This window comes from Syngnathus scovelli, chromosome 4, assembly GCF_024217435.2.
Source record: "Syngnathus scovelli strain Florida chromosome 4, RoL_Ssco_1.2, whole genome shotgun sequence".
Taxonomy (NCBI): Eukaryota; Metazoa; Chordata; class Actinopteri; order Syngnathiformes; family Syngnathidae; genus Syngnathus; species Syngnathus scovelli.
In genome coordinates this window covers 23,659,585-23,687,167 of record NC_090850.1, presented here as the reverse complement: position 1 = coordinate 23,687,167, position 27,583 = coordinate 23,659,585, and the positions used below count along the sequence as shown (strand labels likewise).

Below are 27,583 nucleotides of genomic sequence, written 5' to 3'. Positions count from 1 at the left end.
AAATCGCAACGCTTCGAGCCAGTCTGCAGCCAGTCTGCAGCCAGTCTGCAGCCAGTCTGCAGCCAGTCTGCAGCCAGTCTGCAGCTGCAGCCAGTCTGCAGCCAGTCTGCCGCCAGTCTGCAGCCAGTCTGCAGCCAGTCTGCAGCCAGTCTGCCGCGTGGCCCCCAAATTTGCTGTGCGCTTTGCAAAAAAAGACTGGAAAGCGTCACACAAGGACTCAAGCAGCACTCAGAGAACTCATCTTTTCTCATGCAACTTTAAAACGGCTACAAACGCTACCAACACCTGCAAAGTGGCGCGAGGTCTCCAGTGTCGGGAGGCAATACGAGAAATAAAAAAAACGACGTCTTCCGCACAAACCGAGGCCCCGTTTGTCAGGCCAATTTTTGGGTGCGCGCTTGGAATGGGGGCTTGGTTTGCCGCGCCCTCTTTTGCTGGAGAGCCTGGCTTCATTTGGCATATGTCCAACTGCTGCTAAGTTTAAACCGCACAGATGAAGGACGCCGTAATGACGTGGTCATCTTGCGAGTTGGCATCAGGAGAAGAACTTGTTCATTTCCGCTTTCCAACGTGTTTATATATTTTTGATGATCCGGTCACGGGCGAGCGGTTATGATTATAAACACCACGGCCGAGCTGCCGTAACCTCGGGCGAGGCAAGTAACCTGAAACAAAGTCAAAATGTTTGCCCATGGCGAAACTTTCAACTGGGCCGGGTTATTTCTCACGTCGGCGATGGAGCCTTGAGCGTCCGGTCGTACTCCAAGTCTGAAATCTTTGCTAGGCAAACAAATATCACGAGTCATCTGGTGCTTCTTTCCAGTTTCTGGACCACGCTGGCCGGGTCGGCCTCGCCTCCGCCGTCAGATTTTACTATTAGCTATCAATTGCTTGCTAATGGCGCTAACAAGGCAGCTAGCTGGCCGGCGACAGCGCGCTAACGGCCTCGCGGGGAGCATTAAGGAGGCCGGCTGATGCTGCGGGCCGCTAACGACCTACAGGCGCTGCCTAATGGCGGCAAATGACCTCCTCGGTGGCTATTAGCACATAATTACAAGCCGGAGAGCCGTGTCGCCCTCCGCTGGACGTACGCGATTGCTCCCGGCTACCCGTGGCCCTTTCTTGTGTCCGCTTCCCGCCTCTCGCGAGATGACATTGATCTTACGCTGGGAAGATGGGCGCTAAGAAAGAACATCGTTGGTGCTAGGAGGATTTTCATCCACTAGATTTGCCAGCTGCATACTTCATACACGTTCTCACACATTTTTTACGGTCAGCACTAAAAGGTTTGGTTTTTCTTTTTCTTTTCTTTTCCTTGGTGTTTGTGACTACATCATTATGTGTGTACATTGAGATTTGTGAAAAATAATGTGGTTCGTAAAAGTACTTTCTAAATCTAATTTAGAAAAAAAAATCACATGCAAGGCTAAGTTGTTTACATCTGAAAATCAAAAAAAAAAAAGATTATCCGAACTGTTCATTGACTTAATCTGAGGTATTTTAAGTTTTGGGTAAATATGTAAATGAGTTGAAGTTGCACTCCAGGCCAGTAGGTGGCAGTAATGTGCAACACAAAGTGAAGCCCAAGATGTGCCGTTTTTAAAGTTTCAGACCATTTCTATGATGGTATTTCAGTTGACTTGTTTTTGACGCAAGCAGAAGATACACCCCAAAAAAAAAAAAAAAAACACGCTAAGATACTTCATAAATCTTGAATTTCAAGGGACGCAGTGTGAAAGAATACGCCTCGACCGTGCTCATGGAATCGCGGCTCATTTGAAACATCCAGCTGGAAAGTGTTTTATGGGGCGCGCACACAAAATCAACAACAAAAAAGAGGGGGGACGGCAGATGACAGCTTCGTAAAAAAGAAAGACAGTGAAAGAAATAAGCTAGTAAAGAGAAAAAAAAAAAACAAAACAGGAGGGGGTGTTGAGTGGAGCCACTCAAGGTTGCCTGGCTCTGAAAATGTCCGCAACTTTCCAAGTGGACGTGTCAAGGACAAACTAAAGCTGCTTGTCACTTTAAATTATCAAAATAAAAATAAGTATAAAAGAATGTCTCCTTTTCCGGCAGTGTGCGTCAAACAGGTTTCACACTAAATTGAAAGGTTTATTGTTGAATGAAGTCGCTCTGGTTTTCTGTGTCACCCCGCTCATTTACGTTTGGACATTTTTCAAAAGCTAAATATATACTTTTGTTTTGCGGCAATTGTAACTATTTGCGGTAAAGTGTGCCACTGCAGCTGTGCAAGAACATTGACACACACACACACATGCGCACAAGCATGTCATGACATCAGTGTGATGTCACACTAAAATCAAATTAGAATTACAAAGAAAAATGCAACACCGCGGTACAAATAATTTGAAACGTAGAATGTCATTATACTTGCAATAAAAAATGATGCTAAATAGAAATAAATAAAATAGGAACATAGAACGTAATTAAATTCTGAATAAAACTGCTAAATATAAAAATTGACCAAGAACAAAGAGACTATTTCAAAGAAAAAAAAACAATACAAGCAGCACATTTGCTTCACAATGCCGTCGGCCCTTTCCACTTGAATTTTTGGGAGCGTAAATTAATTTCCGTTAATTTCCACGGCGCACACAAAAGTCCATAAGGCGTAAATGTGAGCCAGTGAGATTGCAGCGGCGCATCATCCATTTTCCGCAGATGGCCGCAGAGCCTCGGACGCACTTAATCAAGCAAAGGGCACACCTCCCGCTCTCCGTTGCTTTCTAATGGCATTACGGCGCACAAGTAAGATTTACACGTCCCTTAATGTGCCCCGGTCCTCTGCATAAAAGTATATACAAAGGTTAATATTGCAATAATATGTTCCTGGAGGGCATTGTAATCATTATCTCTCTGCTGGTATCAATTAGAAGCACTTTACTGCAGGTAATGACTAAGATTCCGCTACAAAATGACATTATTATTATTATCCTCATCTATAATTCCGGACTGGATACACAAGACGAGCGGGGCAGGCAGCGAGAGGAGTCGGGAAAAGAAAAAAAAAAAAGAAAGAAAGAAGCAAGTTCAACTAAAGGTGGCCTTAAAAAGTGAGAGCGGGCCAGGAAGGAAACTCATCGGGCTGCTGCCACTTTCAAAGGGTCAAATAATGCGCAGCAAAAAGTCGGCTTCCTCTTATTCATGAGCCGACTGCGTGTGTCCTACTTTCCTCAACGCAGCTTGCACTGTGTGTGTGTGTGCGCGCATTGTTGCGAGCAAGCTAAAGTTGTTCAAGTTTGTGCGCGTTGACCTTAGCTCATCTGGCAGCGTTGCTAACGAGCGCCCTCATCGCAAAGGTGAATAATTGAGGGAATTAAAAAAAGAAAAAAAAAAGTGGGCCGAGCCACACCGTACGCACGCACGCACGCACGCAAACCAACGTGCCGGGCGTCCTTCTCTAATTGGCCGCGGCTCAGATCCATCACGCCATTGTCATGGCGCTGACCTTTCAACGGGAGCTATTCATAACCGGGAAGCGGCCGCCCATATAGCATCACGGGCTAACGTTAGCGGGAGGCGCGCTCGCTCTTGCAGGTGCAAAAAGCCAAAGCTCAGTTGAGTGCAAAATAGAGCTGGGCGAAATTCACGTGACGTGTGCCACACCTGACGTGATGTGTGATTTGGAGACTTGACTTGCAATACTTTGAAGCCATTCATTTTGCTTTGAGAAAGCAGCAGCCCAAACAGAACTGCACGTTTGCACGCATCCAACGGCAGCCAACGGTGACGTGGGCCCATCAGCGCACACCAGTTGATCAATCGAAAAACATATCAACTTTGGGGGAAAGAGAAATGAACTTTCTTTCTCTAAACAACTTTTGATCCCCGGAATGTTTCCCCCACTTGGTATACGCCGTGGCTCTTGTTCCAAACAAACTTTGTTTATCTCAAGTGTCAACGTCAGCTCTTGTTTACAACACGGACGCCGCTTACATCTGCGTCGACGGTGCTTTCACAACGCTAAGGCCGTCATTTTTTTTCTTACGCAGCAGATTGAAACCCGGCCGAGAGAAGCAAGCGGAACGTGAAGCGTCGAGGCTCGCGGAGTCGCGCGCGCGGTTCGAGACGTCGACGTGAAGGCAAATCCGGCTGGAACGCCACCGGGCTGGAGTTTCCCAGCTCTGCTTGCGTCTGGAGTGATAAATGTGAAGTTAATTTGCACAGGAGCCCAGGTTGCAGCACCTTCCTCCGGGCAATAGGCAGGAACGCAAGACAAATGGAAACCCACCCAGAGGGATTAGATTTTAAATAGATATCAGCCCATATATGAAGGCAGGCGCTGGCGGAGGGGGCCCTGGTGTCTTCTTAGTAGGTGTAATTTGGAGTGCGTAATGAAGGAAGAAAGGCGCTATAGGTTAATCTGATTGACCCTCGCCGCCGCCGCTCGGGGGACGGCGGGCGCGACAACGTCTCCCCGGCCGCCCAGCTCCGCCTGCCCTCTGAGAGGTAATGAAAGCTGGAGAGGTGACGGGGAGCGCCGCAGGAGGGGGGGCTGCGCTAGCGAGGGGGAACCTGGAGAAAAGTGGGTCTCCTGCGCTAACCTCGTTTTTGTTCCTTTTCTTTTTTTTCTTTAATGTAGCGCGTCTGCGCCGATGCCCGCCAATGACGCATACGGTAAGGTGATCCTCCGGAATGTATCGAAGCCACCGCTGATACGGACTCCATCGGTGATGTCGGCGACGCTTGAGACGCGGGTGGCGCAAGACCGGCCGGGACCGCCGGGCAGCCGTTCGCGCAACAATGACAATAAGGATCGCGTGGAGGATATGACGATGACACAGACTGTACTGGTGACAACTGATGACGCTGGCGATAGATACTGCGCTGAGGAGATGAATGATGATCCCGATTGTACTGGTGATTTAACCATACTCAAGATCCCAAGGACGGTGATGATACCAACGATAGCGGCAAAATGGATAGTTCTTAACTCTGCTGATACGTACGAAACGAGTGATACCAATGACACCAAGATGATACCGATGATACAGACCTCAGTAAATATACAAGGCTGAGTATCTTTCCCCATCATACATTTCAACTGTAATTAAAGGTGGTGAAAAGTGGCCCAATCCGACTGCTTTGCTTTGCTTTGCTTTGGTTTGACTTGGTTGGCTTGTTTTGTTTTGTTTTGCGCCGTATCCCTTTGGTCTGATTTAGCATAGCTTGGCTCTTTGGTTTCGGGTTGGGTGCGTGCGCCACGGGCGCCTCGGCGAGGTGTGTCCGATTATCTTCCCCGTCTGCCCGCTGTGACTTTGCAACTCTATCTGTCCTTAGCAAATAAATAAGATCGTGCTTTTGAGAGTGTGTATTTATTACACCTGAGTGTGTGTGCGCTATCAGCCGCGGGCCCGCAGAGATATCGGCTTACAGCGCCCCCCGTTTGAGATAAAGGATATTTAATATCCCGTGTGTGTGCGTGTGTGTGTGTGGGGGGCTAAGTAGCGAGCAGGTAATGCCTTCATCTTTGTCTAAACACACTTTTATGGACTTTAAAGTGCAATGATGGAGCGGGAGAGGGGTCAGAGATAAATGTAGTGTAATGGCTCAAAGCGCTAGATTAGCCGTGTAGCCTGTCTGGGGGATAATGCTTCAAGGCAATTCCTCCTTTAAAAAAAAAAAAAAAAGAAAAAAGGTGTTATCTGCAAACGCACGCACGCACGCACACACACATGAAATAGTAAGCTCCTCTACTTTGCTGTGTCTTGGCGTCACTTTGCGTTAGGATGGACGACTGCGAGCAAAAGCCCCAAAACAAACGTCGTCGGCGTGACGACGGCCCATAATGAATGTGCAAAGCTAGCACGCATTAGCCGCCCCTTCCGCCGTACATTACCTTGAGCTTATTTGCCGCCTAAATGATGATGAGCGTCGGTCGGAATGGCGGCCACCATCATTTGGATATGACAAAGAAGAGGACGGCAATGTTGCGGAGCACTTGAAGGCAGGCCATTGACAAGCTTCTTCATCCAATTACACATGAGGAGAATGAGGATGAGGAGGAGGAGGAGGAGGCGGAAGAGGGCCACAGGTTTGGCTGATTGGCTGTGGTGTTTTGCACTTACATATTTGGTTATTTGAGATTTTTATTACGACTTTGGTTTGTCTCATTTGGCTTGGGTTCATTTCAGTTGTCTTTTGTGGGTCAGTTGCGTTGATTTTGCTGCGCTGTTGGTCCGGTAAGCTTTTTCGTTTAATTTGGATTACTTTGGTTTGTTTGCTTCCGTTGGGTTTGTTTTTTGCAATTAGTTTGGTTTGGTGTAATATTGCTTTGTTTAAATTTGCCCTTGACGGGCCGGTTTGACTTGCTCGTTTGGTTTGCATGGGTCTGAATTAGTTTGGTTTAGTTTCTTTGGGTTTGGTTGTTTTTTTTGGGGCTCGGATTGGTTTGATGCGAGCCGTTTGCTTTAGTCAGCTGCGGGTTTGGGTCGAGTGCACCGGTTGAAGCATGGTTGGTTTGATTTGACTGGCTCGGGTTTGTATGTCACACTTTTGGTTTCTGCCATAGAGTGGGAACGATAGGCCGTATCATTTAGCTGCGATATGACAAAGAACGGGAGAACTTGAAGGCCATTTAGAGAGCTTCTTCACAGATCAATCAGGAGGCTTCTTCATCCATTACGCACACCGGGAGGAGGAGGAGGAGGAAGAAGAGAATAGCGTTGTTGTCCTAATTATGCGGCGTCGGCCCCATGCATTATTCACACGCAACATACATCGGCAGGGCCGCCGCGTATGAGTAAAATAATTTATGACAAGATCTCTTCCTCTAAACGCCCTCTTCCTCCTCCTCCCCCTCCTCGGCTTCTTTGCTGCCTGTCCCGCATTTTCATCATTTTCACCCCCCACCGCCTTCTCGCCTCAGCCCCCCCTCCCCTTCTTTAAATCATACTTCAATAAAATGTGCCACCCAGCATTCATTTTGCATGAGACCTCCGTTTAAACACTATCCCGAGCGGCAAGACGTGTTTTTACGACAACCCGTCGGCAGACAGACAGACAGACAGACAGACGAAGAAGAGCACAGAGCACAGAGCACAGAGCAAAATAACAAAAAGACTAAAGTGTGAAGTGACATCGATTGGATTGTCGCTCCAATGGCACACGGAAGGAACCCCATTCTTTGATTGGTTGGTTGTCGCCTTGTGAATGGATGTGATCACGTCGGGTTTGCTCCTTTGTTTTGGTGGCTTGGCTCTTTAGGTTGTTGGGTTTGATTTCATTTGGCCTGGATTGACATGTTCTACCATGTTACACAACAGACGTTGGAGATAGGAGAGCAGGACACGCACTCATACAGGAAGAAGAAGGAAGGGTGGGGTGGGGGCAGGGCGTTGACCATAGGACTAGTTGGAAAAGACAGGAAGCCGTAATTAGAAGATTTCCTGCCGTGACTTTGACTTGCTTTGAATGAGAATCCTTACAAGTTTGATGCAGTAGCTGCTTTTAAATGCAGTGCAACATTGCCACAACGTCACTTTCCGACGGCAACATGCTTGCTTCCTATGCACGCTTCACACCATTATTTTTATTGATACCGTTATTGATGGTTATTTGTTTGAAAAATGTTCCGAAATGCTACTGTAGGTTTGCTAACATTAGTCGTTAGCTCGCTATAAGAATATTGTACGTACTTTTGTAATGTTGCAAAATGATGGGAAAAAAATCAATGTTGAGTTTTTCGACCCGTCTTATACACACAACTGCTCCTGTAAGCGCACGATGAATACAGCCGCCCGATAATTCGATGACATCATCGTCAAGGGGAGATAGACTGCTTTCAACAAGAACGTTGTCTGCAGCTTCTACATGAGCGAAAGAAAGCTGCCTTTTAATGGTCGGGCAGCCAGCGTCAAAGGGCTTGGAGCCAGTTGACAACAGTTGGCTCTTATTTTGTTTTGATCCAGTTGGAGCCAATGCCGTTATTGCAAATTCTTTTTGACAACCTTTTCATCTGATAGTCCTCATATAAAATGTCTTTTCTTCTTCACGCGGCTAGATTTCGTATTTGTCTATGTTTTGAGCTCATTGTCGCCACTTGATGATCTGGCCTAAAGGATGATGAGGGAGGGAGGGAGGGAGCGAGGAGGCGTGATGGTGGAGAATAGATAGTGGCAAACTTTGAACCCTCCTCAGCTGTCCAGCCCGCACTTGGATCCCGACGAACGGCGTCCACGCCAAGAGCGTGACGACGGATGCTAATTAGATGCTAATTAGAGGCGCGCTTCCAAAATGATTCACAAACATTAACCTGAACATCCATGAGGATGTTACATTTTCATTCACACAAAAAATATACAAAACTAAATTCCGATAAGTCAACTTTACGCAAAGGTTTATTTTTGATTTAAATGTATTAATTAAGGCGCTGGTGAGCAATGTCTTTCACCCTGAGGCTAACACTGGTATCACATCTTTCAGAAGCTCGCCAATAGTCGATGTTTGTATTCAAAAATGAATCGAGTGCCGTGCTGAGTGCAGGCAGGCGGGCGGGCACACGTGGAAGGAAATGCCTGAAAACTTTTTTATCGATTAAAAAAGAGCGGAACGGGAATGACATCACACTATTTTGTCCCAGGTCACATCAGAAAGGAATGGACTTCCGTGCAAAACGTACAAATATTTGCATTGACAAATTTGAAAAGCGAGATGCCGTCAATTTTGGGAATATGTTTGCAAAGTGGAAGTTGGAGAGAAGAGAATGGATGAAATCAACACTGGCACAATTTGAACATGGAAGCCTTGAAGCTAAAACAAAAGTGTCGCCTTGATATAGTGTATATATATATATATATTTTTTTGTTTAGCTGTAAAAGCGGGCGCATTTCGGCACCGAGTGTCATTTAAAAGCAAGTCTGTGCCAACGCCGCGTGAGTCCAGTGTCAAGCATGCCGGAGGAGAGAGGGGCAAGGATTAGAAGGCAACATTCCCGCCGACTATCCGAGCTCGTCTGATGCTTTGTTGTCACGGCGCCAGCGACGCCCCCCTCCCCCCTCCCGGGCCCCCCAAAGTGGCGGCGCTTCTTTGATACGTCCTTAAGTACACATCACAGCCTGTCAAATATTCAAACAACAGCTGTCTCCAAACATAACGCTAATATTCCCGTCTCGCCTCTTTTGGAACGTTGACTTATCAATTCAGAGGAATTCAAATATTCCCAATAAAGTGTAGCAAACAGAGGAGGTGGCGGCGTAAAGCGTGAAAACACATCAGATTTCTTCGCCGCCCGCCCGCCCGCCTTGTTTACCGGTTCACGGAAGGCTGCGCGCAAACAGAATGCAAATGCCTCTGATTGGATCAGGTGACGGCGAGGTAATTGTATTTGGAGAAATGTCCAAGATTCTCTCTCTCTCTTTTTTTTTTTTTTTCTTCTCCACGCCGTCATTATCGGCGGGGGGTTTTCTTTATGAGATCCGTCTTAAACAAAAGCCATCACGGCCCGCTCGGCTTTGTCACATGCATCTTTAATTTCCTTTCAATTAAAAGTAAATACACGCCTTTAGTTTTCCCTCCCCGCTGGGAAATCCAAACAAGGCAAGTCAACAGCGGCCGACAGGTGAGGAATATTCATTTCAGCTTGACGCGTGTTGACGACCGGCACATTCAACAGGCCCGCTATCAAACCGACATTGGTCGCATTAAAAAAAGCAACAAACTGCGGGAAAAAACCTGGACAAAATAAAAAGCGTCTCATTAGACGGCGCCTAATTCGCGCCTCCCGTAGCTAACGGCGCTTTTGATCACGGCCACGTTGTCACGCGCAAACAAGATGTCTTCCGGCGCTGACGGCCACCGCTGCGACGGCCTTTGACGATGTTCACTTGTGTATTGCCAAAATTAAAAAAAAAAAAAGATTGCATTATAACACAAGACAAGTTTCATTGTTAAAGTTAAACTTTTGCTTCCCTTCTTTTTTTTTAACAAAAATGAATTCTTCTCTATGGCCACTCAGCACAGAACAAGACTTAGTAACTGACCTTGGGTCCTCCAGGCAAGATTAACACCAACTACTACTTGCCTTATTATTCAAATCTTGGAATATAAAAACAACCCAATAGCTTGAGATAGTTTTCCCCCCAAATGCAAAGATGTCAATTTAATGGCATTTAATGGCTGGTGAGTGGAAATGGCTAAAAAAAGCAGTCAATGGCGCCAGATGAGCAATTTGGATAGTTCCAAAATTGCGTCTTGCGACCACGTTCCAGGTGAGCCCAACATCAAACGTCCAAGTTGAACTTTTTAACGCCACTAGCAGTGCTCAGTTGACAACTAGTTTGTTGTGGAATGGAGAAGAAAAAAAAAAAAACATGAATCGTTTTTGCAGTTTCCGCTGCGATGTATTTGATTTGATCTCGGACTAAAACGGCCATAGGGGAACATAAAAGTAAATAAAGCAGGCACGTCATAAAAGCGCACAAAGCGTAAAACAGCGGCAGCAGTTAAAAGATCATAAAGAGCGCGCCAGTTAAAAGATGAAATGTTCGATGGCAATAATAAAACCTTTTGCTTCTTCAAGTCCAGATCAAATCGGGACCGTCAGCTTTGGCGCATGCAACTTTTTCTTGAGAATTTCTCCTGCTATGAAGTGTCTGGAAGGTTTTCATACAGTATTTATCATATAGAAATAATACCGAGCTTGCTTATTTCGGATCCTTTGCTAGGCTGTGTTGTATTGGTGGCTCTACTTTAATTCATGCTCCCATCGGGCCGGGTACATTGATCTTTTGACTTTGAGTTCCAAAGGACATTTTCTTGTTTTCTGGCACGCCGCAATGGCAGCGAGGTTGTCGTAGCTACGCGCGCGGCTGGAGCTAGCGTGCTCTTCATCGGACTACTTTTGACGACCGATCGACTTGTTTTGTTTTGTTTTGCATGAACTGCAACGCTGGCAATTTTGTGCCACAGTTAAGCACAATGGTCGCAGTTCCTGGCGTTGAACTAATCTGCCTTACAGTGAGCAGCAAGCCCTTAACATGTCTTAACGGGATTACTTGCTGCGTTGTGTCGCATTGTGCGCTTCATTTCACGCTCGCTCCGAACGGCATCTATTTTTGTTAGCGTCTCCGCTCTCCGTCTATTTCTGGCACCTACTTGTGGATATTTCAAACGCACCATTTATTTTCAATAAAAGACGACTCGCGCCCTGGGAACCCCGAGTCCCCAGGCAGCGCCGCATAATCGAGCACCAAAGAAGAAGAAGAAGAGGAGAAACGGCTTCAAGCATCCGCCAACGACTTCTTTTAAAAGCCGACAAGTCAGGTCTTGTAACTCTTTTTTTTTTTTTTTTTTTCTTAATTGCCGTCTTTTCCTTTTTCCCCGTACGCCGCCTGCCGAGACTCCCAAATATCAGTTGAATTTTTCCCACGCAGCGAGTGGAGTGCTGGAAAGCAGCACGTGCTTTGGATGCGTTGAACTTCCGGTAAAAAATTGTTGAATATTTGGGGGAATATACTGCAAAGTACAAAGGGGTCGGAAGAGGTGACTCCTTTCAATCCAACCGCTATGGCGCGACTAGTTGCCTGCAAAACAACTTCCTTGTGCATGACGACCGACTAGCATCGCTAGCGTGACGAGCGTAACGACTAGCATACGTGCCACGTATGCAAAGTAGGCCTTCTATTCGACTGCTAAGCAGTCCCGTCAACAACACGCTACTCGTGGAACTTTAGAAGGCGTGACTTCTTCTCAATCTTATTTTCCCTCGACATAATCGAGCGAAGAAGACCAGCGTGTGCGGTGGCTTTGAGCGAAGCCCGTTTTTGAGCGCTTCTTTTAATTGCCGTCGTTTCCCGCATCGGCCACCGCGACTCGCTGACTCACAAATATTTTTCGTGTCGGCGTAAGAACATCACAGGCAAACGCACAGGCACGGCAGGAAGCGAGCGATACGAGTGACGGCAAACCACTGAGCTGTACTCTAATAACTAAGGAGACTATTCAGCCTTAATTGATATGGCCTTTCTTAGCATGAAAAGAACAATTATTTGCAGCGCCGCATGCTTCTCATGCTCACAGCCAGCAATCAACACAAAGTGCCCTGAGTGGAAGCAACACAAACGCACGCACACGCACACACACAGCTGCACACATTCCACCTAAGAGGGGAATTAAAGAAGCACACTTTATTTGATTCGCCCTCCAGGAAAAACAATCGCGGATGATAAAAACATAAGCTGGAGTATTAGTAGAGGAATGTATTGGAGGCAAAGAGAAACACTCTTGTTAACACGCTAACCCGCCGACTCTTTACAATAATAAACAAGGAGGAGCGTTGGAGAGGGATGTGGGTGTGCGTGTTTTTCTTTTTTAAACCTTTCTCAGAGTACAAACGTCGGCCCTGACAAACATTTAAGCGAGCCGCCTTTAGATCGGATTGGCGGCCGTCCCACGCATTTCTTTTCTTTTCTGCGGAAAAAGAAGAAGAAGAAAAAAAAGACTGCAGACTACTCTTAGCCCTAGCCAACGCGCCCAAATCCAAACAAGGGTGAGGCCGAACCCCGAAGCTCTCGTCCTACCGCTAACCCCCGCCTGTTTTCATTTAATCACTTGAAATGTTTTTTCAACTGCCGGTTGGAAAAAAAACAAAAAAAAAAACAACGGTTTAAAAGCACTTTGACAACCCTTTCGAGACGCGCACGATGTTGTGTTCCGTAACAATAGAGGCACCCGACCTTTCTTTTTGGTTGCTCTCGTCGTCCCCGATTCACGATTGGGGCCCGTTTATCGTAGTTTGGGGTTAATGCGCTAGCTCGGATCTGGACGAGGTTGAGGCCAACTTCACATCGACTTGGAGTTGAATGATGACGCAAGTTGCAATTGTTTGGCCTTGGGGGAGGGCTCGGCCATGTTTTGCAGTCAAACTAAACACACCCGTCGAGCGTGCCGATTGCGCCGATGACTTTGTGCGCGATGACAAATGAAGGTGGGCGACGAGTGCGAATCAACTTGTTTGTCGAGCTTTAAACAAGTCAAGTCGGAGAAGTAAACACATCGGCGGCGGCGGCGGCGTGGAAGCCTTTTCCGCCATTTTTGCTTACTTCACTCTGTTTGTGCCGAGTGGCTCAGTCGCTCGCTGTTGCGTTTCCCGCCCGAGCGTGTCCCACATCTGGACGTGAACTGTTTAAATAAGGCGGCGTGAAAAAGGGGAATATTTGGCTCGTCGCGGATCCCCGGGTAATTTGCTCACTCCAGATATTTTTATCCCGTCCGACGTCTTTCAGGCGCGGCGTCGACGCGCATCATCAAACGGCGGCGCGTGATAAATATTCAAAGAAAACACGCTCGACTCGTAAAATAAATGAGCTTTGTGCGGTGTGGGGGGGGGGGGGGGCGCCGGTGAGCGGTGTGAATGCAACTTTGCATTTGGATTGACGTTTCGCTCACTTTTTTGTGTTGTTTTGACGTTTGCGTGCGGTGAAGCCGAGCTAACGGGTGTAGCCGTAAGCGTCTCGCATGACAATGACCAGACGAGACGTCAGAGTACACGCCCCGCCCACTTGTATTTGCCCCTCGTGTGACTTGTCACGGCGAGTGGCTGACCTGACTAGCATAGGACAAGTCCGCTAAAATGGCTACAATCGTATGGCTCGAATGGGCTTTACGGTGGCTTGCTGATACCTGACTAGTGGGTGACTGGTAAGTAGCTAGTAAGTAAATAAGTCATATATTAAAATAATATATATAATGTAAAAATATAACATAATGCAGAAAAAACATGACATGATACAGATGATGCGCAGCTGGTCCTTGTAAAAGCGCGCTGCAAACGGCAGGAATTGATTGGCCCCAACATCACGTCGGGGTCACCAATGTGGCCAAAGTTGGGAACACGTGAAGCGCTCGGAGGGCCTTCGGAGCTGGACGAGCGCACACGGAAAAACACCGGAGCCGTCGTCGCCACTCAAACTTTTTCATTCTCGCTCATCATCTCAATTTATTTCAACGGGGAATATCCTTGCCAAGTGCTTTTTTTTTTTTTTACACGGCTGTCACCTCGCCGGTAGTTTCCCGTTCAAACGGAAGCAAAAGAAGGATGTAAAGCCCTGATGAGATTTTCCCCAGTGCAATGTTCTAATAATCACACGCTAGTCTTTCTGTAATCTTTCGACAACGACTGCTTGGGCTGCGGCCCAGGTGGAAAAATAAAAAATAAAAGTCGGTGCGCCGGAACATAAAAGCAATCAGTCTGTGTGTGATTTAACAACATCCTGAGATCATTAAATATCACGCGCACGTGCAGACGTACAGTCGGCTCTGTCTTGGATGTACAAGATCTTTGATGAAGGAGATGAACATTTGTGTTTATTGGGGGTGAGCCCTAAAAAGAAGGGGCAATCTCTTCTGTCTGTCTGTCTGCCTGCCTGCCTGTCTGTCTGTTAATGCTCGCTTGCAGTTCCTCCAAGCACAAATGTCAGCTTTGAGCAATTCGGACTCCCCGCTAAGCTCTTGGAGCGCTCCGATCCAGACGGCCTCCATCTTCTGGACTCTTGGCATGCCGAGGCGTGCGAGTGCGTCCCTGTGCGTGTGTGTGCGTGCGTGCGTGCGTGGCTTTTGCTTGCTACGAGCAATAAATCATTTCAGTATTAACAGTGCATCGAGAACTTCCCGAGATGCTAGTATGTCGTGAGCGGCTAAGGGCCAGGGTGAGTATTTTTACTTTATTTTACTTTAACGCACGTTTCGTGTGTGGGTGTTTGTGCGTGCGTCCGTGCGTGCGTCTTGTGATTATGACTCATACATTATTCACTGAAAATGAAGAGAAGGACATTTGCATATTTATATGGATCAGAACCAAAATGTATAATGGATTCATACTTGGTCCGTGCCAGCTATATATAGTTTTGTCAAACTCAAAAGTATGATATAAATAAAGTGTGAAATTAATCAAGCCTAAAGTATCCATTTTTTTACATTCATTTGAAATGTTTTTATTTATTTTATACTTAAAATGTGTTGCAGTAACCTTCCATAAGCGTCTATGTATTTTTTGTGATTTTACATTATTTGTACATTGTGTGAAAGTATTTTTTATATCAAAATAAAAACAATTAATATGATATGTAAACTTAATCTAACCTAAAATTCTATTTAATTTAGCTTTCTTCTATGGTGCACATATGGTCAAGAAATGTCTTCAATCAACTTGATTACAATTAAAAAAATGCCCCTTAATACATTTTTGCATTTATTTGAATCAACTTGAAAAATTACTTGGTAATAAAAACAGGAGTTAAAAAGATGTCATTAAAAATGGATTTGCCCTGACATGGAAAATACACATTTAAGTCAAACAAACACACACGCGCGCACACACACACACACACAGATTTACTATGAAATAATGAAGAACTAATGTTATTTTAATCAAGCTGGCAACATTATGTATTTGATCCATTTCTCTCTATATAAAACTCATTTCAGCACCATAGCCCTGTTGCCTTCTAAATCTTTCTCAACTTTCTATTGATTATAAAAATAGAAGAAAAGCAGAGAAACTACTGGACTGGACAACATTTAATGTAAGCCGAGCTGACAACGTAATCAAGGAATGGAAGCCTTGTCACGAATTTTAAACAGCCCGATATGGAAGCGCCAATTGCGATTGTTGACTCCCAATCAAAGTTCTTTTGTGATTGCGGCTCCTTAAAAGCAAACTGCTAATCGAGCTGCACGTGAGAGGCGTCGGTGCAATAAAGGACAGATTAAAAGGAAAAAAAACAAAAAACAGACATGTTGAAAGCTCTACTCAGGGTAAGGATGGCCCCCAGCTATCAGTAACGTTACAACACGGATCCCTCGGGCTTCGCAGGATTTGCGCTCAGCAAAGTATCGAGACACAAAGCTAATCCGTTTCAAGCGGACGCCACCGACATGACTTTGCAAACAAACGGCCGCCGCGTGTACAATGGTGTTGACTCAAGTGCATATGATTTTTTGTTCATATTAAAGGCCAATTGCCATTTATGCTGGTGAGGGGGGCCAGAGCCTCCATCCACGCACAATATCTGTGACAATACATATAGAAAGACAAATAAGGCTCTGCGCTCGTTTTTTTTTTTTTTGGAGGGTCACGTACATCCAAGAATTTGCAGGAAAGCGACAACTCATTATTTCCAAAAGTCAACACAAGCTGGCACGTGCGTGCGTGCGTGCGTGCGTAGAGTGTTATTTACGAGATGGCTTTTTGTTTTTTGAGGTCTGACTTGCTGATGGGACGCTTTCATTTGCCGAATGTCCTCCGAGCACTCACGCCTGTCACAACGCGTTCCGACGCGTCGGGAAACGGCGGCCGAGACAAACACGGCCCCGCTCGTCGACACTTTCTCGTTTGGGTTATCGTCGTCGTTGCTGTTGCTCGTACGCGGTCAGGTGGCCGCCACGTGACACCCGACGACCCTTTGGAGTCGTTTGGAGTTTTCAAAGCGACTTCTCGTCAAAGCTCTTGCTTGAAAATGAGGATTTTTTATTTGAAGCAGGGGGTCAAATTTCAAACAGAGGTCATCATTTGAAATGAGACGCAAACATGGCGCGTCATTAGCCAGTGGCTAGCAAACGGAAGCTCATCTGTTCCTAAAGGAAGGCGATAAAGAGGAAAGTTGCAGTAAGTAAGAAGAAAAGCCGCAGCGAGGGTGTGTGCACGCGCGTGCGTGCGTGTTTTATGGGGAAACAATGTGGCATGGAGCGATCTTCATCTTCTCCTTCCATCGTGGCCTAAATGATGAGCATTAGCGACTAAATGGGCCTCGCGCCGAACGCCGTATTTAGCGGCTAATTGCTAATTAGGACGCTCGGCCAGGCAATCAGTGTCCACACCCCATTCGTGTCGTCCTTAAAAATAACCAGCTCTTAACCCTTGACCCCGAGCCCATCAGCGACCCATCTCATCACGCGTGGGTCCAATGGAAGGAGCGTTTCCTACCTCCGACACCATTAGTTCCGTCCCATAAACACCAAGAGCTCTCTCACACACACACACACAGACACACACGTGTATATATATATCTATATCAATATAGCTTTATAGATTTTAATACGTGGATACACACATTTCTACAGGTCATTTCACCATCTCCTTCAAATTTGACGCCATCCCCCATCGCAAGCTCTTTTTCATGCATAATAACAAGCTTCCAGCTTATATAGCATTAACATTCAAATATGCATATGCAATATGAGAAACAAAAGCATCAGAACAGAAAGTTTGCATTGCAACACAAAAATAAGAGGAACTTGCTCACCCACAATGGTAGTGGGATAAAGTAAAAAAAAAAAAAAAAAAAAAAAAGGGAAGGGAAATACACTCAAGGACAAAATATCGGATGGTAATTCATGTCTTTGTGATAAGGGGTCAAAAAGAGACGTTATTTTATCCATTATGTATGTTATGTACATGAACTGGTTGATTAATGACTCATCAAAATTTTATATTGGAATTGGCCCGAAAAAAAAAAAAGACTCATATTGGTTGGTCCCTTGTCACAATATTATCAGAAAACGCTCGTACATGTAAATGTGAGGACATTTTGTGAGGAAGGCAACGTAGACATTTTCAAATCATTTTTTGTGAAAGACTCATTTAAAAAAAAATCATAGTTTTATGAAAATAGTCATGCCGCAATAAAAACAATTCTACACATTATTTTTACCATTAAAAGATAAAAAATATTTTATATGACAAAAATTGGTTTAATCAAATAAACAAAGTTGGTTTTGCGGTTTAAAAAGAATGAATATATATAGTTGGAATGAGAAATCTCCTAAATATCAAGACGATACATGTAGAAGATTCATATTGAATCTTATTATACATACAGAGTGGCTTTATATTTCAACAGGTCATTTAAGCATCCCTTTCAAATTTACCATTTCCATTTGAAGCGTTGCTCTTTTTCCATACATAATAATAACCTTCCACGTTATGATATTAACATTAAAATATGCAGGGAACACACACACACATTTCTGTTTCCCCTCTGCATCATCATCATCATCATCATTTTAAGACGAGGGGGGGGGCGTCATTGTTTTCCTGTAGCTGCGTCCCAGCAGTGGATCAGCAATTTTACAATAATAAGCTTTCATAAATTGTGCATATCTTTCATGAATATTTCATGCCGGGGCCGCTGACCACGCCGCTGATATACACACTCTCCTCTAAAGACCGAATTAAAGCCAGTGATAAATAAAAGCATTTAAACACCTTTAACGCACTCGCACGCAAGTCCATCAAGGGAAGACAAAAATAAATAAAATCATACAGTGACATTCTGGCAAATGGATACAAGATACAAAATATGAGTATTGCTCGATTGTCTGTCTACATGGGTTGATGCACCGTTACTATTTGAATATCTGTTACGTTACGTTAGTGATGTGCTTGCCATTATACGATAGCGTTAAGCTAGCAGATCTATCCTGTTAAATACATAATGTGTGATTTTCTTTGTTTCGTGTTTAGTTTGACAATACACGCCAAGTGAGGACTGTGATGATTTCTCTGCATAGCACTTGTATGTCGTTCAACAAGTCAAAGCGTCAATCAATCAATCAATCAATCAATCAATCAATCAATCAATCAATCAATCAATCAATCAATCAATCAATCAATCAATCAATCAATCAAGAAATTGCTCCGAACGACAGCTTGGAAAAATCATGAGGCTGCTTTTGAGGCGCCAATGTATCATATTTACTTTACTCCAAAAAATTGCAGCTACCAAAGAGAAAAAAAATCGGATGTAAATATGAGAACGTCAAAATCTACTGTTTTCCAGAACACACTACGAGGGAATACAAATTGACACAAACAAAGGTACAGGGGAAAGAATTATTTTAGGACAAGAAATTTGCAATATTCTGAAAAAGTGTCATTTGGAAGTTATAGTCTACGTGTAAATTTATGTGGAGAAAAGGAAATCAAGAGCATTAAGTCGCCATGTTATGCCAGGAAAAATGACCAAAAACAAGGGGAAGAAGACAAAGTCATGGCCTATTAGCAGTAAAGTGACAAACTGACATTTAAAGTCGTCATATTTCATGAGCGAAAATACTTTCCACACTGCTGCATCATGTCAACGTGTTATCACTGAAGATGAGGTGAGCTCAGTAGCTAGCCAGCATGCTAATCTATGGCAATCTTACCAATTGACTTTTTGTCAGCAATGTGGCGGCAGCACGCAATGAATCAACTTTTAAATTATTGAACTGAATCTTTTTTGCGTGCTCGTGTGCGCGCGCGCGCGCACGCGCGTCAACTCCTGAAATAATTCATCCAGATAAAAGGCCTGTGTACATATACATATATTTATGCGCGCCCATATTCATATGCAGCCGAGGAGGAGGGAAGGTTAAAACAATTCTGTGCTTCTTTGTACACTGAAGCCTAAAATGTGATTTGCACACCTTAATTCGCGCCGCCTGCAACGCTCAGACGGAGAAAAGAAATCAAGTCAAAGAAGAGTCTGTGTAATATTAATGAGTGCTGCTCCTCGCATGCGTTCACTCGGCAGTCAGTCAGTCAGTCTTCCTGAGGTCGGACGGGGGGAAAAAAAAAAAAAAAAAAAAAAACAACCGCTGCAATTTGCCACCTCTACTGTCGTCAAAGTACACGTTTGAATTCTCAGAAAATGTCCTTGATTGTCAGCGTTGTGCCTTGAAGAGCAACTCATCAACAAGTCATTAGAAAGTCGACGTCGTGACGCACCGTATAAAAAAAAAGAAAAGCCCTTTTTTGATCACTTACACTTGCTGAATAGTAACACCGACAAACTAGATGTCAAACTTCACGTCCAATCATCGAACTAGCTAATTCAATTGACGACTCATCTAGCAAGGACCACCAACAGTTTAGCAAACAAGCTGTCACTCAATAAAGTTCCAAAATATTGGCATTAAAAAAATAAATAAAATCAATGCAATGGAGTTACAAAAGGGGATGTGGCTCGAGAGCTAGAAGCGTGTTTAGAAGGCCGAGCGAGTCGCTACGTATACAGGCACAGTAGCTCGCTGCTGCAAACAAATTTTATTCAGCCAACTTTCCCAAAGGCTTCCAATCAAATCCACCTCACCAAACTAGACAGACGGCCACAGAGTTGGACAGCTCGCTAGTATCAAGCTGGACTCAGGGGTGATATGTGGCTGTTGGAGCTATGAAGTACACAATGGAGGGCACCTGTTAGCAGCTTCTGTGAGCCATGCTCAACTCAATAGGCACTTGATTGATTCCACATGACGGCAAGCAAAGAGGGCCGGGCCGGGCCGGGCCGGGCCGGGCCGGGCCGGGCCTGGCATTCTTCAACGCAGCACAAGCACAATCACAATCGCACGGCAAAAAGCTTTGTACTCACCAGGTGTAAAATATCATCAGTGGTTGATCAATAATCCATCAAAAGCTCATTCTTGAGGGTTTACTGTTGCACAAAGAGGAGCAAACATTTCTCCACTTCCTGTATCCCATGACCACCATTAATGACCTTGGTAGCCACGCCCCTTTGCTTCCTGCCTGATGAGTACTGCACAGCAAAACAAAAGTCTTCTCGTGTTTTCTTGACTGACGAATGTCATCACATTCCAACAATTGAAAAGCGAACTACGGCTGGGCTGTGGCATATGAAGCAGATGCATACACGGTATCATATGAAAAGACATTATTGTTGTGTCGTGAGTCCGCGAGTGGGAGATTCTTTACTCTGTCGGCCGTGTTGAAAAAAAAAAAAAAACAATATTCTCTTGGCGTGACCTCAAAGATGGCCTATCTTGAATATGATGTCAGCTAGTCAGTCAGCCGGCCAGTTAAGCAGTTTGTCTGCTGGATTGCTCAGTGAGTTGCTCTGTCAGTCAGTCAGTTAGTTAGTTGTCCATTCTTATTTGCGTATTGCCATCTGCGATACTCGCCTTGTAACTTAGCTGGTATTGGAGTGAGTTTTAATGTAGTATCTGTGTACTACGTACGTATCATCACAAAATAGGATCATGCAAAAGAAGCCACTATACTGTATTGCGTGTGCTGGCACACATGGATCACAGCAAGAGCCTTCTTGAGGCCTTGTCGGAATTACGGCACAGAAGATCTCCTCTGAGCTGCGGAGCGCCGAGCGAGCGACCGAGTGAGCGAGGCTGCAACCGGGGAGTCAGCGCCAACGTGCATCAAAAAGAGCAGTTGTGGCTGCGCCCTCTTCAAATGCTATGGTCAAATCAGCTTGGCACGACAACAGGCGCCCGCGTCAAATCCAGCCAAAGCTACTTTCTTTTCCAAGGAAGGCAGCAAAAGATAATAGCAATGGAGAAAGGACCAGGAATTATCTCTCAACGTGTGTGTGTGTGTGTGTGTGTGCGCGTGTGTGTGTGTGTGTGTGTGTGTGTGCGTGTGCGCGCGTGCACCCTTAAAACCACTAGGTTAAAAATCGGACTGACCCAAAAAAGAGTGTGCTTCCCATATGTGCTCTTTCATAGCATTATTATTATCATTATTCATCCATCCATTATCTGTATAATTAGTATTATTTTTTAAAATGTATTATCATATTTATATTTATTTATTATTATTCTATTTTACAAATTGCCTGTGCCCGATTTTCTGCGAGTGCCTGACTATGCGAGCGCCTGACGAAGATGAACGCGACAAGCGGTAAAGAAAAGTGATAGCACGTGTTAAACGTATGAATATTTCACACATGTTTTATGAAAATGAGAATGAGGACATGAGGACAAAATCCTCCCTAAGCTTTAATTAGGAACGTCATTTAAAAACACACACGCGCAGGCACACACACGTACACACACGTTGAGTGTAGTCTAGCGTACAACTTTTAAAGTGTATTAAATGCTGCAATCATATTTAAAAAGCTTCTAATCTCTCCATATAATTAGAATTTGATGCGTAATTGAGAGTGTGAGCCACAGGTCAAGGTGAGTGTTAATTCTCTGCTCGCCACAATGACAAACCTTCCTCTCTTAGATTCAGGAAAACAGCTCAAAAATACTTTTATTATCATCCTTGTTATTATTAGGATTCAGAAAAAAGAGACCAAATCTGCTTAAAGAGAACAAACCCGTGAAGAACAAACAATTTCTGTTAAAGCGCTTGCTTGCTTGCTTGCTTGACGTGCTTTATTAATTATCAATTCAATTATGTCAATAGATTATTAATACAAACATTTGCATTTAAAGAATATAGATAGAAAAACAGAAACACACAAATATTCGGTCAAGTTTTGTAATAGTAGCACCGCTTATTTGGAGAAAATGTCAAAATGAAATGATCAAAAAGAAATCCCAAAACTGCCCACGATTTTAAGGATGCAGGCTCGATTCAACTGTTTATCCTCGAACTTCATTTCTAGAGCGCATCGTACGCAATCCTCACAGGACTTTGATGTCAAACTTGGTGTGCCTCGTTAAATCGACCATGTTGCAGAAGAAGCCGCCAAGTAACCCGTGAGGAAAAGAGAAAGTCGCAAATGAGAAGAGAGCCGTCGTCAACGGGGAGCGCCGGCTATCATGCCATGGCATGACTCGCTAGGGGTCAAGTGGGTCAAGTGCGCGGCGCGGCGCTCCCGTGAAGAGGGCTGCGGCGCCCACGGCGGCGGCCATTAGCGCCACATTGTTGACGCCGCCATCGGGGTCGCCCCCGCAAGACATTCATCGCCGACGACACGCTAGCTAAGTGGGAATAATTGCTATGGACTTTTCCGAGCGACACTTGGCGGAAAAGCTTCCGTTGGCAAAACTCGAGTGGACTCCAACGCGACCGCACTCGACCGATTCCGTCAATGATACGGAATTACTGACGACACTCCTACTTGACATCCGATTGATACGTACGATGATGCTCAGCTGAAAAAGATGACACTTGACTACAAAGACGAGAGCCATCATTTTTGATCTGTGCATTTTCAACACCGCTTATCCCGTGGAGGGTCGCAATTTCAGTGGCACATTTCGAGCGGGAATCGATATCACATTACTGACACGCAAAGTCTTGCTACAAACTCATGATACCGATGATACGGGATTGACATTGATACTGAGGTCCCTACTGATCAAAGCTACTTTTTGGTACTTCATGTTTTCCCCCCTTTTCAGGTCTGTTCCGCTGCCTGCCTGCCTGCCCGCCCGCCCGCCCGCCCGCCTGCCACCCGCCTCATGTCGCACGCCTGATAACCGCTCGCCAGGCGGCAAAAGTTGCGGCCAAAAGTTTGAGCGGGGAGAGCGGCGGCAAGCGTGGAGCTGAACTTTAAGCTGCGGAGGAGCTCTTCCCCAGAAGGCAAGCTGGCCTGCCATCTGCCATCCGTTCCGCCGCCATCCACGTCACCCTTGCTCCGGCGGGAGGGAGAAGGAAGGGAGACGGGAGCACCGAGGAGGAGAAGTCGCCTCAGCGTTGGCTCACCTGAACCCACCGCGCTTGCACCCATCCCGCCTCTAGTAGTTTGCCTTTTCCCTGGACCGGCCTTTCCTGTGGAAAACGTGCCAGAGCGTAAAGATCCGAGCCAACGCGTGAACTTTCAATCAGGGATTAGCTGGATTTTCCAATGTGGATCTTCTTTTGTGCACTTGGCCGGCGTCGCCTGTGTCGCTGGCAGCCGCAGCGTCAATAGAATCTGATCCCGCCGCCGACGGGACCGCCTGGCTTCCTTCAAAGGAAGAGTCCGATCTCAACCGAGAGAACGAAGCGGTCGGGCTTGTCATCTTTCTTGAGGTTCTCCTCACCGGAACGCTAACTCCCCCCTCCCCTTCCGCCAGGAAGTAAAGGCTGTGTCCGCCGCGGTTCCGCGGATCCGTCCTATCGCGGCGCGTCCGGCCCGACGCGGAGATGTTAATCCGAGCTTACCGGGCTGGCGGCGCTGATAAGAGAGGCGGCGTGGAAAGGAGCGCCGCTCCCGCCATGTGGCCCGGGGCCACCGCCCAAGTTGGACGGCGCTCCATCGGCGCCAGGCTGCATTATGCGCGCAAAGGGACCACCGGACGGGAAGATTTCAAAGTTGAAGCGGGGGGGGGGGGGGGGAGAAGAGGTTACAAAGGCGGGATGGGACGCGCCACCCGGCTGAGAGTCCCTGTTTGCGGCTAAATGTCAGCGGCAAATCCTTCCTCCTTCTCGTACGGGCGCTTCAGAGAGCCGCTGAACGCTTTAATCAAACGTTAGGCGCTTTGATTCCATGCCGGCGGAATGGTACCATTTTATTTGGACGAGAATGAATGAAATATAATAAGTCCGTCTTATTAATGACGTTTTCCCACCGCTGTGTGAGACTGCGCCGCTGTATGTCTTCGGCACTTTTTGCCCACTTCTTGATAGCCGTGCGCTCGTGCTAACTCCAAGAGACACATTTCTTTCGGTCACTTTGCCAATCAAGACCATTCTGATCAAAAGTTGTATCTTGCACTTTTTGTGTGTTTTCCACAACCTCGCCGATGGAGCCATTTGGCGGCGTGTACTTAAAGATACGGCAGCTTCTGATGCTAATGCGTTAGCTCGTGCCGGATGGAAATATGCACTTTCATTTTCTTTAAATGGCAAATGATGAATGGATGGAGGCCCGCTCGTGTGTGTGTGTGTGTGTGAGTTATTTGTATCAGCGCCTCGCATCACTTTCTTAAAGTCTCCATTAATCAATCGCTTTTTATTGCATCAGCGCGACTAAAAAAGACAAGTGTGTGTGTGTGTGTACGCGTGCATGGGGACGTGTGTATGTGTGTGCGCGGTGGCGGATTCATTGGACCTTAAAATGTTTTGATGGCTGCCGGGAGAGTGGGGGGGGGGGGGGGGGGGGTCCTCTGGTGTTTACATACCAACGCGGCATTCAGACTAGTTAACTGCTTGAAAAATATCCACACTACGATTACTAATATGATTACAGACTAATACTTGTACTTCTACATAACAGCTTCAAATAGATCACATTCGATTGTTGGGAAAAAAAATACAAAGAACATTGTGGAGGAAGTAAAAGACATTTAAGTTTCATGTAAAAAAAGCGACATAAAATAAATGTAATAAAATTGAAGCAAGGATCGAATATTACTATGGACTTTGCCTCCAACACAGCCAAAACGAGAAAGTTTGCCCCCCGAAGTACGCACCCACTGGGCCCAAAAATCTTGTAATGTTTGTCAGGAGGGAGCAATTCGATATTTACATAGGAATGTGTCATTAATGGAAGCGCGGAAACTATTAAAGCAATACAATGCTAACGCCAACAACCTTGAGACTGTGATTAAAGGCCTTTGTCGCCTCTTAAAGACGCGGCGGCGGTGGCGGCGGCGGCGGCGGTAAAAAACAAAAAAGCCTGATGGATTGCGTGGCGGCGGCGGCTATAATTCAGCTGTCATCTTCCATCCTGGCGTGTGACTGTCACATTTACATATTTTATATATAGCGCACAAAAGCAGTGGTAATGCAGCCGTAGCGCTCTTTGTGTCCTTCGGCGCTAACGCTAACCTCAATCACCGCTTGCTCTCTCCGTTAACGTCTGCTTTTATTTGCGGACGGCGCGGGGGCGGGGGGCTTCCGGGTCACGCGGCGTCGACAGAATATTGACTTCTATCAATATGCAAATGAGCGCAGAGATGTCTTTTATTGACTTTTTTTTCCGCCCGTCAGCTAGTAAGATGCAAAGTCTCTCAATGATGTCATTTAGGCACAAGTCAAAACATCAACAATGACAACCTTTGTTAGTCTCCTTTTATGCTAATGCTAATGACACCGCTAACGGTACGACTCTTGCTGCTGCCGCTGCTACTTCAACCGATACAAAATAGAATCTTCTCGCTCGTACAACTACAGCAGCGGCACAACCGCCGTTACGACCGTTGCCGCAACTACGGTGTTAAGGAAGAGATGTGCGACTGGTGTGCGCACGTGTGCGTCTGAGTTGAATGCGTGTGCACGTCTGCCAAAGAGTTGTGTGGTTGTTTGAGTGCGTACGTACGTACGTACGCACGTGAGAGACATTATTTGTGGTGTGTGTGTGTAATTGAGGGGTGTGGTTGTGAACGTGTTTGCATGCGTGCGCACGTGTAACGGTCGCGTGCGTGTACTCGAGCCTCGAGTGTCACTTGTTTACCACAGCAAGCGGATGAAATGAGAGCAAGTGATTAGCACTTATTAAGCGGAGCCGCTGTCTCTATATTCTTATCATTTGCTGTGTAAACACTCACAGTACAGTACAGATCCCGAAAGCCATCGCCTTCAAAAACGCCAATCCCTCCCTCAAAGCACGTTTACCACTGTCCAATCACTTGCTCGTTTGTAATTAGTATTCAAATGAGCTACCGTCAATCTGGAGCACTCAATCGGATGTTTTTGGACGCTGGGAGGAAAGCGGAATACGCAAGCAGGCACGGGGAGAACATGCAAACTCCACAGGAAGGCCCACCGGTGCCGGGATCAAACCCGCAAGCTCACGGTTCAGAGGTTGCTCACGGGTTCACGGAAATATTGACTAAAATATGACATTTTATGAAAGGATTGTTCCTCACAAGTACAACTTTATGTCCTACAAGTCTGTTTGCTGCTGCTGCTGCTCCCACGCCAAGATAGTGCTCCTCACAGCTCGTGGCACTACTACATATTGCGCTACTGCGAGCATTTACAGTTGTCAGGTATTAGAGAAGAGAAGGAAACGGGAGTGAAGGAGAGAAACGGAGGGAGTGTTGAGAAGCAGGGAGGGAGGGGGGATGTGTGCTGCAGGCCAGCGGGATATGAGCAGGTGCAGGCGGGAAAATGAGCGGCGTAAACAAGGCCGGCTCTCGCTAATTTATCATTCGTCAATCTGTTTATCCCGTATACAGTGCGTCTTATCGTTCCTTTGTTTGCACTTTTTTCCATTTTTTATTTAATTCTCCATCTCTTTCATGATGAGGCGGCGGAAAGAAAGGGTTACCGCTCAGAAATCATCAACACCATCAACCGTTGAAACAAATACATATCATCACCACATTGCGGACCGAAACAAGGATACCTTTTTTCCTTTATGAAAGTAATCCAGTACGGCGTTATCCCAAAGCTAGCCTAGCATGCTAAGGAGCATCAGTTCCTTTAACCGGTTTGAAATGATGACTTTCTCCTCTCCAACAAAGCGAATGCAAAGCAACAACATGCTCCACTTTTCTTTCTTCCTTCCCGCACATTTGAATTGGTAATGTCAAATCTTTGTTTACGCACCGCCATTGACTAATGACGACCGTGCGCGCAACTTATTGACTCATGACCATAATTGTTTAATTATTAATCACGTTAGCGCCACATTAGCATTTGAAATGCAGCCACGCTTCAACTTTGTCGTGTTTGGTGCCACATGAAAGGTTCACGTGCGCTGAAACGAGTGCATCCTCCTTGTCTACAACCTCCAAAGTCGGCCAGAAAACAGAAGTCATCTGTATCTCAAAGTGCTAGCATAGCATGCTAACAACCGTGACGCTTGAAATATCCCGGAAGAGAAAAAAAACCCACCTCGTATGTTGTTTGCCAAGCATGTCAACAAGGTATGCATCTCATGAATCAGTTTGTATTAAGAAATAAAATAAAATACAAAATGCAAGCCAACTGGCTTCAAGGCACATT

The 27,583-nt window shown here is 45.7% G+C and overlaps 1 protein-coding gene and 1 long non-coding RNA gene across 2 annotated transcripts in view; one reads left to right on the top strand and one right to left on the bottom strand.

Annotated features, from left to right (window-relative positions):
• The window catches only part of znf536 (zinc finger protein 536), a 144,149-nt gene extending 123,193 nt beyond the window's left edge, over positions 1-20,956 (bottom strand). Inside the window, exon 1 of the mRNA XM_049717566.2 lies at positions 20,370-20,956. The gene's annotated coding sequence lies outside the window, so the exon portion shown is untranslated. The remainder of the gene's footprint in view (positions 1-20,369) is intronic.
• Positions 118-7,062, top strand: LOC137840263 (uncharacterized). The gene is made up of 2 exons (XR_011086797.1): positions 118-4,470; positions 4,604-7,062. It is a non-coding gene; the product is annotated as an uncharacterized lncRNA (long non-coding RNA).
• Positions 20,957-27,583: the final 6,627 nt, after the last annotated feature.